The sequence below is a fragment of the Geospiza fortis genome, unplaced genomic scaffold (genome assembly GCF_000277835.1).
Source record: "Geospiza fortis unplaced genomic scaffold, GeoFor_1.0 scaffold425, whole genome shotgun sequence".
Classification (NCBI taxonomy): domain Eukaryota; kingdom Metazoa; phylum Chordata; class Aves; order Passeriformes; family Thraupidae; genus Geospiza; species Geospiza fortis.
In genome coordinates, this window is record NW_005054387.1 from 415,008 (window position 1) to 426,230 (window position 11,223).

The following is an 11,223-nucleotide window of genomic DNA, read 5'->3' on the forward strand; positions in this document are numbered from 1 at the left end:
CTTCCCCTCGGCCGGGCGTGCGGAGCGATATAATATATATATATATCTAAAATATTCAAAACTCCCACCCCAGCAGCCCCCGAAAGGGGAAGTGCTGCGTGGGATCTGTGCTGAGAGGCCGGTCCCTTCCGACTTTCAGGTGCATTAGGAGGTGGGGTAAAGTAGCGTTTTGTTTCAGGTTTCTCTGTCGTCTTCCAGCCCCTTTCGCGTTTTATTGTTTCTTTTAAAGGTTTTGGATTAAGGTAGACTTGGCTGAACTTTGCTAACTTGAAAGGGTTCTTAATAGTGACCCGGAATACCTACAGGAATACAGAAAATGAGATCCAGATGTAGAATTGTATAAAATAAAATGGATTAAATTAAGATGTAGTTAAACAAGGTCTGACATCTCTAATTGTGGACTTTTGCTTTTGCCTCTGTGTACGTGTGGCTGTACTTGCTTAGCATAGGAAAATAAACGCTCTGAACATCGCGGCCGTGGCGTTACATTTAACGGTGAACAAGTCTAAATATTGCCTATAAAAATAAAGCCTTCAGAAATGCTTATTGATTAAAACATATTATGCTAAAGTATCTATCATGTAAATTAAATTCTAAAATGTAATGAACACAGCCAAATGGCATTTTGATAGATTGTTCTATTCTGTTTTTAGTAAAAAATAGCTCACTTTTATCATAATTTAATTTTTGTGCATACTGTAAAACCTGTTGTGGAGTATCACTGTACAAACCTTAATCTCGTTTTTGCAGACTAAATGTGACAGTCTGACTTGAACAGCTTGTAGCTTCTCCTTTGAAGCATTCTGGTAACGCCAGCTTAGAGTTGTTTGAACAATATTCATTACCTGCTTTAGAGTACTGGTGATTATTTATCCGTGCTGCGGATTGAGGCTGTTCACCTGTTGGCAGGGTCAGCAGGCAGGCTATGAGCAGCACAGAGTTTGTTAACTTTGCATGCACTCTGTCTGCAGAGAGCCCTGGAGTGACCGGGGAGGGAGAGAATACCTTCCTCCCTATGCAGAATAGTTAATTTGTTTCAAATTAGCTTTTTATTATTTTTTTTTACCCACCCATCTGCACCAAGAAGTAGTGTAATATTTACTCCCACTTGCAGATGAAGCAATGTGCTATAAAAACTATCATTCCCAGGGATGAAGTCCAGTCCCACAGAAGTGTCCATGCCTCCCTCCGTCCCCGTCCTTCTCTTGCCCTGACGTATTTCAAGCGTGGAATTGTAGAAAATAAAAATACTTCCGCGTACGCTCTGTTCCAGCACGAAAGCCTGGAGGATTTATGCTTAACACAATTCCACCTGAGCCCTGCAGAACTCCAGCTCGTGGAGCTCAGGGTGTGAGGGCTTTGAAGCTCAGTGTGCATGAGAAAGTTGTGAGGAGCTGGGACTGGGCAGTCCCGGATCGCTGGCAGCCAGCGCCGCGTACCCGGCTGCTCCCAACTTCCTCTTCCACCTTCTGTTAGAAGGAGATGTTTAACTGTTGATGAGCTTCGACCTGCCTTGTAATATTAAGCAGCAGGTTTCTCCAGATTGTATCAATATTAATTAAAAACAGAGCCAGGAACACTTTAGGGTCTGACTTTTTAAATTATTTATTTCCTTTCGCTAAATAACCCCTTGTTTATATGGAAAGATGTTTCAAGTGTTGGAGACAGGATTAAATAATTCAGAACTTGGATTAAAGAACAAAAAGGTCTGTTCACAAATGGAATATGAGATGCAAAAATGGCAGCTTCCTACAGGTATCAAACGGGGCTCTTCACTAGAGACTGTACCTGCGAGGCACGCAGCTGAACATTAACCCTTTTCTGTGGCAAAGGCTGGCATGACTCCTGGAGAAACTGGAATAGGCATGGCATTGCTGCCTCAGTGTGTTGTGTGGTGGTAGCTGGACCCATGTTTGATGGGGAGGGAGTTGCAGTGCTCAGAGAAAACAGCCCCTTGCAAGCAGTGAGTACTGTGGCAGTAACTGCAGGTGAAATCACTGGAGAAATGCTGCTGCCCTCCAGTCAGAGCTGCACGTCCTGTCTGGAAGCAGTTGTGTGATTGGAATCAGATCAGCAGCGTGAAGGTAACCTGCTGTTCTGTGGTCCTGGTTTGTTTGTAGTTTTTGGTGTCCCCATCACCTTCACTCTAAAAACAACCTTTTGCTGGAGCAGAGGAAAAGGAGCGCAGCTCGCTTAATATTTCTGAATATGGGTGTATATATCAACATCAGAGGAGGCAGCTGGTCTCTCTGACCAGCAGGAGTAAGTCCAGCTTGAGCCACAGCTCTGAGGACAAATGGAAGAAGTTAATACCCTTTGAAAACTTAAACTATCTGTAGTTATTTTGTCAATAAACACAAGTTCTCAAAATGTAATTGTAGCTTTTTAGGACAGGCTCACATTCTGATAAAAAGTACAGTTTCTTATTGTTTTTGAGCAGAATGGCAGAACTCGTTACCATCAAGTTGGGCAGTGAAAATCTAAAGGCAAGTCTTGCTAATGTGTTTGTTTTTTAAAATCTCATTCTGGGATTGCATCATATATGATTAAAGTAAGGATAGAATATTAGTTCTGTGCAGGCTGTGACTAATTGCTTAGGGTAAACCACTGATCTTAAAAAATCTGCAACAAAATCTGGAAAAACTAAGTTGTAATGAATAGCTTTTAAATACTGAAGTACTTCTGTTACTGAATTAGAAACAGGTGGAGTTGTTGGCATTGTTTAGTTGGGTCTGATGGTACCAGAGCACAAGCTGATGTGTGAAGGAGTTTGTATGCTTCATCAGAAGTGGAATTAGTGATTAGGTCTGAGTGTTTAATTTGGGTATCTGTGCAGGTCATTGTAGAATTGTTTCTGTCCTAAAAGTATTCGGTGGTTCTCTCTTTATAGTGGTAGCTGAATGTGGAGAAAAGTCTCCAGCTGCTGTAGCCATGTTTCTGCTCCCCTCAGCTGCTCGGAGAGGTGAAAGCAGCTGCGTGTTCCTGCAGGAAGGGAGGGATGGCAAAGCCAGGGCACTGCTGCCAAGATACTCTGAGAGCAATCACAGCAGGAAAGCTTTGGCAGCTTGTGGTGCTCAGCGTGATGTCCCTGGACACCCACCACACGTGACATACCAGAAGAAAGGCCCTTGATGTACTTCTGGCACGAGAACTTGTCTTTCATAGGATTCCTTGAGTTCTGTTCCTTGGGAATAAATCTCTGAGAGCTTTTCTATCCCTTGTTCTATTCCTGCAATGAAATAATGCCCATCAGAAATGTGGCAGAGTCACTGCCTGCTTCGGTCACTCTGCTCTAGTGCCAAGTTTGTGGTTAACTGGATGATGTACTGAGAAGTGCAGTAGGGAATATTTGGGATATGGTAATGGTTGGGAGTTTTCTGAAGAAAAATCACACTGGTTGGCTGTATGTAACAATACAAAATAAGTAATGGGTGAAACATTTTCTAGAGAAGAAATTACATGCGGTCTAAAATTCCAGTGAACAGTTATTCTTTATTTGCAAGCTGATTTGTAATGCAAAAAGTGGATGTAGAAAAATGCATCATCCAGAGTTTCAGTTTGATCACACTGAGGCTGAGAATAAAGGCAGTTTATTTATTGGGTAGAGAACAAACACATATGTGGATGCCTTGGTATTTTTTAAGGCACCAAGCAGGCAGTGTGCACTTGTAAGCTTTTCTATGTAAGCTGGGTGGTAAGTTCCCATCTTGTGTATCCAGGTTTTTCCTGCACCTGTGCTTGGTTCTTTCCCATAAAAAATACAATGTTTTCTGTATTGGGAATATAGTGACAGTGTTTCTCTCTGCTGGAATGGGGGAGTGGGGAGAAAGATTTGAGGATTAGAGGGGGAAAGCTGAAATGGGATTGTTTGCAGAAGACAAGGAACGTTGGATGAAGAGACTTGTTCTGGAGTGCTCATACACGGTGTTGAATGTACCAGGAGAGATGGGAGAAACTTGGACCTCACAGTCAGAAATAGTGCCCTTAAATTAGTGAACATAAGATAAATCCTACTCATTTTGTGACATATGTTCTCAGCTTGTTTTTGTTGTCTCTGGTTTGACGAGGCAAATCAGTGATTTCTGCCTTTAGTGGCAGTTATAATGAAGAAAATACAGGCTATTGTACTGGTTGGATTGTGCAGAACGTGGAATGCAGACAGATTGTTGGATGTTAAGTTTTTATAAAAGATTAAACACAGTTGGGTGTTGGTTGTTGGATGTAACAAAGGTCTCCACTTCTGTCCAACAGTAATGTGGATTTCCAGGAAAGCACTAGGCAGTGAGGAATTTGCAGCAGATCCACCGCTGTACCCTGGTTGTGCTTCTGTTCTGTCTCTAGAAAGCCACTGCAGTTCTTACTGTTATTTGCACCTCATGTGACTTAGCAGAGTTAAACATTTACCCTGAATAAAGATAATTTTTGGTATGAAGGTGTTAAAGCCGGGAGGTGCCCGACAGCTCCTGTGTGTGTCACAGCAGGCAGGGGTTTGCAGCTGGAGCCTGTCACACTAATTCTAACAGCTTTTTGCCTCCCTGGCAATTCACTTGCCCCCTTGCTTTGAAATAATTTGATTTCTTTGTCGGCAGTTGGGGCAATAAGGAAGTTTCTGTGGGGGCTGGAGCTGTGCTGCCTTTCCTGGGGAGCAGGGAGGGCAGCTGGGGTGCTGCTCATCCTCCTCCTCCTCCTCATGGACCCCAGTGATCTGCTCTGGGAAGACAGAGGTGAAGATTACTCATTTTTGAAAGGCTCAAAAGCAGATGCACAGAAGTATTTTAAGCTGCTGTGTGTAGATGCTTTGAATTCCCCCATATCTTTGTGTGTCTGGTTGTGAGCACTTTGAGGCACGTACGGATGTAGGCCATGGCTGTCTCGGAGGCTTTTCAGAGGAGTTCATACATCAGAGCTGAGCAGATCCTGTGGTTCTGCTCTTTTGTGTGGAAATGTACCTTAGTGAATGAGCAAGCCTGGAGACTGCAGCATCTGGAGTGCCAGCACAAGCTTTCTGTGAATGATAGAATAAAATATGGCTAAATGGCTGCACAAATCCCATAGGAACGCGACCATTCCTCTTGCTGAACCCAGTGATTTTGTATAGGTGAGCCCAGGTGTGCACTGCACGTGGGAATTCAGGTGAGACCAAGCCATGGTCTGATTCCTGGAAACATTTTATCCCATCCCTGGAGCTGTGGAGGTGGGATGGTCCAGCACTGCTGCTCTGTCTCGTCACCGTGGGATTGCTTTTGTGGGCTTGGGGAGGGTGTGTGCAGGAGCAGTACTGACACATTGCAGAGGTCTTTCCTTGCTGAGAAATGTTGGTTTCTGTCTGTGGCTCATGTGTGACTGGCTGAGGGCAGCAATGTTAGAGGGAAGTAAAAATTAAAACAAGTGGTGTGGGGGAAGTGACACTGCTTAAAGGAGTGGAGGGGTAGAGGGAAGTGGTGAAGAAAGGAAGGAGGTAAGGAGCGAGCATAAACCTAGGACTTGGAAATGAAACTTCCTGCAGTACAGTTGGGAGAAGAGAGCTTATTTTAGCCTTTATATAAATATTAGGCAGTGTACAGGGCACTGTGGTGAGTCTCCCAACAAATGCCTGGCTGTAGTGTTGCCACCAAATCCAACTCACCTGACCTTGCTCACCTTAGATCACCTGGGGTTTGCCTCCAGGCTGTCCTTGTGGGAACATCCTGGGAAAATCTGTCCATGAGATGCTGAGGTGATGGTGTGACTTCAGAGTGTACTGGCAGATTTTAGTGTTGCCCTGTGACAATCAAGGGTTTGTGTTTCCTGGTAGCTTTCTATCCACCTGCATCATATTCTCAGGTATTATGAATAGGAGAAGCATTCTCATTGTTCTTACTGAAAAAAAAAAAGGAGAGGGCAAAAAATCCAGGGAATTTCATCGCTTTTGCCTTTTTTTAAATTTTTTTTTTTTTAATGAAGACTCAGACTAGGTATATCTTAGATGGCAAAAGCTTGTATGTTTTGTGTAGAAATGCCCTGGCTTATTCCTGTAGAAACAAAACTGCAAAGCCAAAAGGGAGTGTTGCAGATGATGAGATGCAGTGGAAGTTGGATGGGTTAAATCTTGCTCCTTCTGCTCTCAGTGTCTCTGGTAGGTGTTTGTGGTTTCATGGTGTTGCTGAACCAATATTCTAAAGAAAATGAAAGATTTCTCTTAGCAAGGCTGAGGTGAAGCTGGTGTGTATCAGCCCTTCAAAAATGTCTGTATGTGAGCATCACCTTGGGCAGTGGTGCTGACACCCAGAGCCTTGGACTGCTTCAGATTCAGTGTGAGCACAGTCAGGAGGTGGCAGTGACTCTCAGATGAGCTGGGAGTTGCAGAACCACTGCCAGGAGCTGCCCATGCCCTGAACACCTCCCTTGCCTGCTCTGGTTTGCTTCTCCATCTGGGATACACTGTGAGTGCTCCCAGCCCCTCTTTGAGATACAAGATTGTGACTTGGCAGTTACTGTTGGGTTTTGCTGCTACTTAATTTTGTCTTGTGGATAAAGACTCAGTGGTTACATTTTCTGCACCTTAGTTCTCAATATTTTAAATGTGCTGATTTGTAGGTGATTTTCAGGCTGTTGCTGAAAACAATTTCTACAGAAATAAATGTGAAAAAAGTGTTGGTTGTCCTAAAAGAATATTGAGGATGATTGGTACTAAATCACTGGAAAAATTGTTTCTTGCACTTGGTTATAAAGTTATAATTTAGAGTTACTCATACATAGACACCCTCTTACTTTAAAACATACCTCTCTGTTGTTTGGTGTAATGTACAATTTATCAAGTTTCTTTTCAGATTTCTCTGTATATTGAAGGCTGTTTAAAATTTACATTATAGGCAGCCAGCTATATGAACATTGAATTAAAAATTCAGCAGTTTGTGGTTGCATCATTTCAAGCTTCAGCCCAAGGTTTGAAACAGCTCCCTGTTCCAGCAGGACAGGCCAGGCTCTGCCAGGCAGGGGCAGGGAGGATCCTCCATCCCAAGCCACACTCTGGTGGTTTTAAGGGCAGTAGGGTGGTTTTAAGGACAGTAAGTTTTAAGGGCAGTAACAGGGAGCCTTGGAGCCGCCTGGGTGGCCAAAGAGAGGAGAGAGAGGAGATGTGCAGAGCAGTCCTTACATGATGTGCTGCACCTGTACTTGAAGGCTGAAATTCATAACTCACCAAACACATAGCATGGGCTAGCTTGAAACCTTTTCTTTGAACTTTTCCCTTTTATCCAAATTACCCAGGCTCTGTAGTGTACCAGCAGCCTGCTTGGGCTGTCAGTGGGGTTGGGGGTTTGCTTTATCTGTGCTGCTTGTGCCATCAGGAATATCCATCTCCTGCTTGTGTCCTGCTCCATGCTGGGGCTGTGCTCCTGGCCCCCTGAGCTTGGCAAAGGTGGATAAACTTTATCCCTGTTCAGCACAACACCCAGTGAGCATTGCTGCGTGGGATGAAGTTTTAGCTTGTGTGTAGTCAGAGTTTCTGGCTGAGCTTGGCCGAAGGAGCTGCCCTTTCTGCCCAGCCCAGGGTTAAGTTGAGAGCAAAGATGAATGAATCTCTCCATCCCAGTCCAGCAGCCTCTCATCTTTGCCTTTATCTTATGTTTCAAATCAATTCCATTCAGTTTCTTGTTATTTTGTTGATGTGACACACAAATGTTGTCACAGTAGCTCAATAAAATTTATACTTGTGTCTTGTCTGTAATTATTTTTCATTTTATTTTTATTGGGTGTTTACACGTTTTATTGCATGTTCATGTCAAAGTAAATTTGTATCATGTTGTCACTTAAAGATGTTTGTTTCATTTTCATCCATAAATAAAATGTATCCTTTGTCTAGGATCTGAAACACGAGAATGTTAATTTTGTCAGTGAACTACATATCTGTTTTTCTGCTGCAGATCTGTGTGTGTTCATATTGATAAAGCTCAGCTTTGGTTTGGTATGTCTGGTATGAGTATAGTTGCTGTTCTGATATTAATTGTGGGGATGGGATGATATTAAACATTTAAAAACAAGGAGCCAGTAGTCTTGCAATTGATTTTCTGTGGAGAGACTTGTGCTGAGCTGTTTACACAATTGTAACCTCAGTTTCTTTTAGGTGAGTGCAAGTCTTTCATGGATTTAAAAAATACAGTTGAGTGCACTGGTTTCTCCTCCCTTCCCTTCTTCCAGCTCTGCCCTGCCTCTTTCAGGAGCTCTAGTTTTCTTTTGCTTATAGGTTTCTGCACATTTTCTTTGGCATGGAGTGTTGCTTTCGAAATTCTTGGGATGCTGGAAAAGGGCAGCTTGCTCATATTGTGTCCTCTGCTCATCTCTCTGCCTCTGTTCACTACACGTTTGTCTGTTTTCTTAGGCAAATATACTTTATACTCCTAATTACCATTTGAAATTCAGAATATCTCTTTTTTATTCCTCCCAAAAGTGAGTGGATATTTGTGGCCCTGTAGGGGAGAGCTCAGGGGGTGCTGTGCTTTTGCTTCCCAAGATGAAGCAGACAGTAAGGAGGGAAGAATTGTTCTGTAAGAATTTATTCTGTACTTTGTAAGAATTTTATTTTTGTACTTTCCTGGTCCTGCCAGACTTGGTGCCATCAGTGTTACTGACAGTGCTTCAACCCTGCAGGACTGAGGATTAATTCCCTAGTTTAGGTCAGGATTTGAATCAAATTAAACTGTTTTACTAAGCGCTGCTCTCAGTTTTATGTCCAATGGTTTGCTGTTTCCATGCTCATGAGGAGGAGGTGGTTTCATGTTTTCTTTTAAGAGCAGGCAGAGTTTTGGTCAGTCCCAGGGCTGGAAAGTTTTATTGTAACAGCTGAGTTCTTCTGTACAATTTGTGATCCACATTTTTCTCTTTGTGAGGCCTTTGCTGTGCTCCAGGCCATCAGCTAGTGAGACCAGAACTGTGTGGGATTTTTTTCTTGGAGTGATGTGTTAAATACAGCAAAAATTATTAAAACATCACACACACTGTGCTGTGATCAGCTTGGTTCAGATGATAAATTAAAATCTGTTAGCATCTGAGATGTTCTGGTATATCCTGAGAATAGTTAGTTCTTTAATATGCCAAGCTAAGTAAAACTTGATTAGTGTCACTATCTGGGATTTTCTGTCCTGTAAATAGAACTTGAAGTCTAAAATTGGAACTGTGAAAACCTACTTTAACTGGGATTAGCAGAAGAATTTAATAGTTCTGATTGATTTCAGGATCTTAGAAAGTGGTCACTGTGCCCCAGAGCTGTTGTACGTGCCATCTTCTTAAAAATTAACTTCACTGCAAGGGCTGAAAAGTTACCTTGGGACATCAGCACTCTGTGCTTGGCCATCCAGCACAGCCTGCCGGGTTGGAAAGGTGCTTTCTGTGCTTGGCTGCTGCCTGTGTGCCAAAGGTTGTTGTGTCTCCAGCTCCTGGTTTGCACCCCTGATAGCTGCCAGCATCCTGGCTGGTGAAAGGTGATGGCAGGAATTGGGGTTAGAGGCTTTCTCCTGCCAGTGTGAAAGCTCCTGATACCAGGTGATGATGGCTCTGTGTGTTAGTTTGCATTTTTTGGTGCATTTTGGTTTTGTGCATGAGGTGGATGAGATGGGAGCCAGTGAGGCAGTGGGAATTCCTGGTGTGGGAGAGCACAGCCACTGCTGCTGGGCTGGGATCCAGTGCTCCTGCCTTGCTTCCAGGGATGTCATGGCAAACTGCAGTCACACTTCGTAGTGTTTTGTGCCCTATTTATTTGTTGTAATCATTTTACCAACCAGTTGTGAAGTTAATTTCAATGGTAAGAAATATTCATTCCATATCTAGCTGCCTTTTTATTTTTTTTTAAGTTGTTGGTTGGCAGCAGCCCCTTTGTACAGTGTCTTGATTGTCAGCTCTTCATTATAAATTTACTTTCTAAATGCTGACTTAAGGCCTGACACTTTGTTTGTTTAACTGTCAGTTACACTACTTGGGAGACCTAATAAAAGCCTCTCAGATCTTCCTATTGAATTAGGCCACCCTTTACCACCCCAGTGACTGAAGTAAAACAACTGCAAGAGTCTCTTTTCCTGTCTATCCCATTTTTGCTGGAACTCTGCTTCGGGTGTCTTCTGATCCTGTCCTCACTGTGACAGTCGTTCTCTGCTAAAAGGTCACTGTAGTGTTTTAATTGGATTTTTCAGCTGCAAGGAATATAAAAATATAAGTTTATTAATAGAGTGGCTTTGATCTTGAAGGATTCCAAAACATTTGCTGCATTGCACATACAGGAATGGTTTAGTTTTACTGCTCGTTCAGGGATAATCAGTTTTGTCGTGGAGCATGGAAAGCTGGATGTTCTTCCTGGGAGGTCGGGGGGAAGTAGGGGGGAATCTGGGAAGGCAGAATGTTGTTCCCCAAGTGGAATTTCCCCAGGATACAAAATCAAATTGTGACTCTGTCAGAGATGCCAAAGGATCTTTCATAAGTTGGTTTGGTTTTGTTTTTTCATCCGAGATCTTTGAAAAAGGTCACGGGCAAGAGACAATTAGAGAAACACTTAAGTGACCTTGTTAGTGTATTTTTGTGGAATTATTGTGCTTTACAGCTATTGCTGCTTTACCCAGATGGTTATTGCTGGTTTCCATCTGTTCATTAAGGAAAAGTAAAGACAGAAAACAACAGATTTAGCTGGGTTTTTAACCAGAACTTTCAGGTTTTATTTCTTCTTTGACCACATCAGGTTAATGTGTTGGGTGAGCACGCTGCGGTTTCAAGGCAAAGAGATTAAAGTGGGAGCTTGTCTGCTCAATATGGGTCATGACAGCAGCTTCCTGTGTTTTGGGCACCCTTTTCTTTGAACAGTCCTCAGGTATGAAGTGTGATATCACCCTGGCAGGGAGCCAGGCCAGGGGAAAGACTCTGACCAAGGCTGACATTGTGGAAACCATTTAAGCGTTCGTGGCCAAAAGGATCCTCAGCTCATATTGCTGCTTATTCCCAGTTTAACCTCAGGGCTCTCTGTGTGACTTCATAGTCCCCCCAGTGGAGTTTTCCCTGGTTTTACTAAGATCTGCTCCCTTAGAGGTTAAACACTTTAAAATCTTCAAGGCTTGCAGGTGTGAGAGCTTCATGATGTAAGTAAGCTGACACCAGTTTTAGTGGTTTTGTGCTCAGGGTGATCCCCCATGTCTCAGTTCCTGGAGAATGGTGGGAGAAGGAGCCCAGAGAGGCCAAGAGCATGATCTAGATTTTCACCTGATG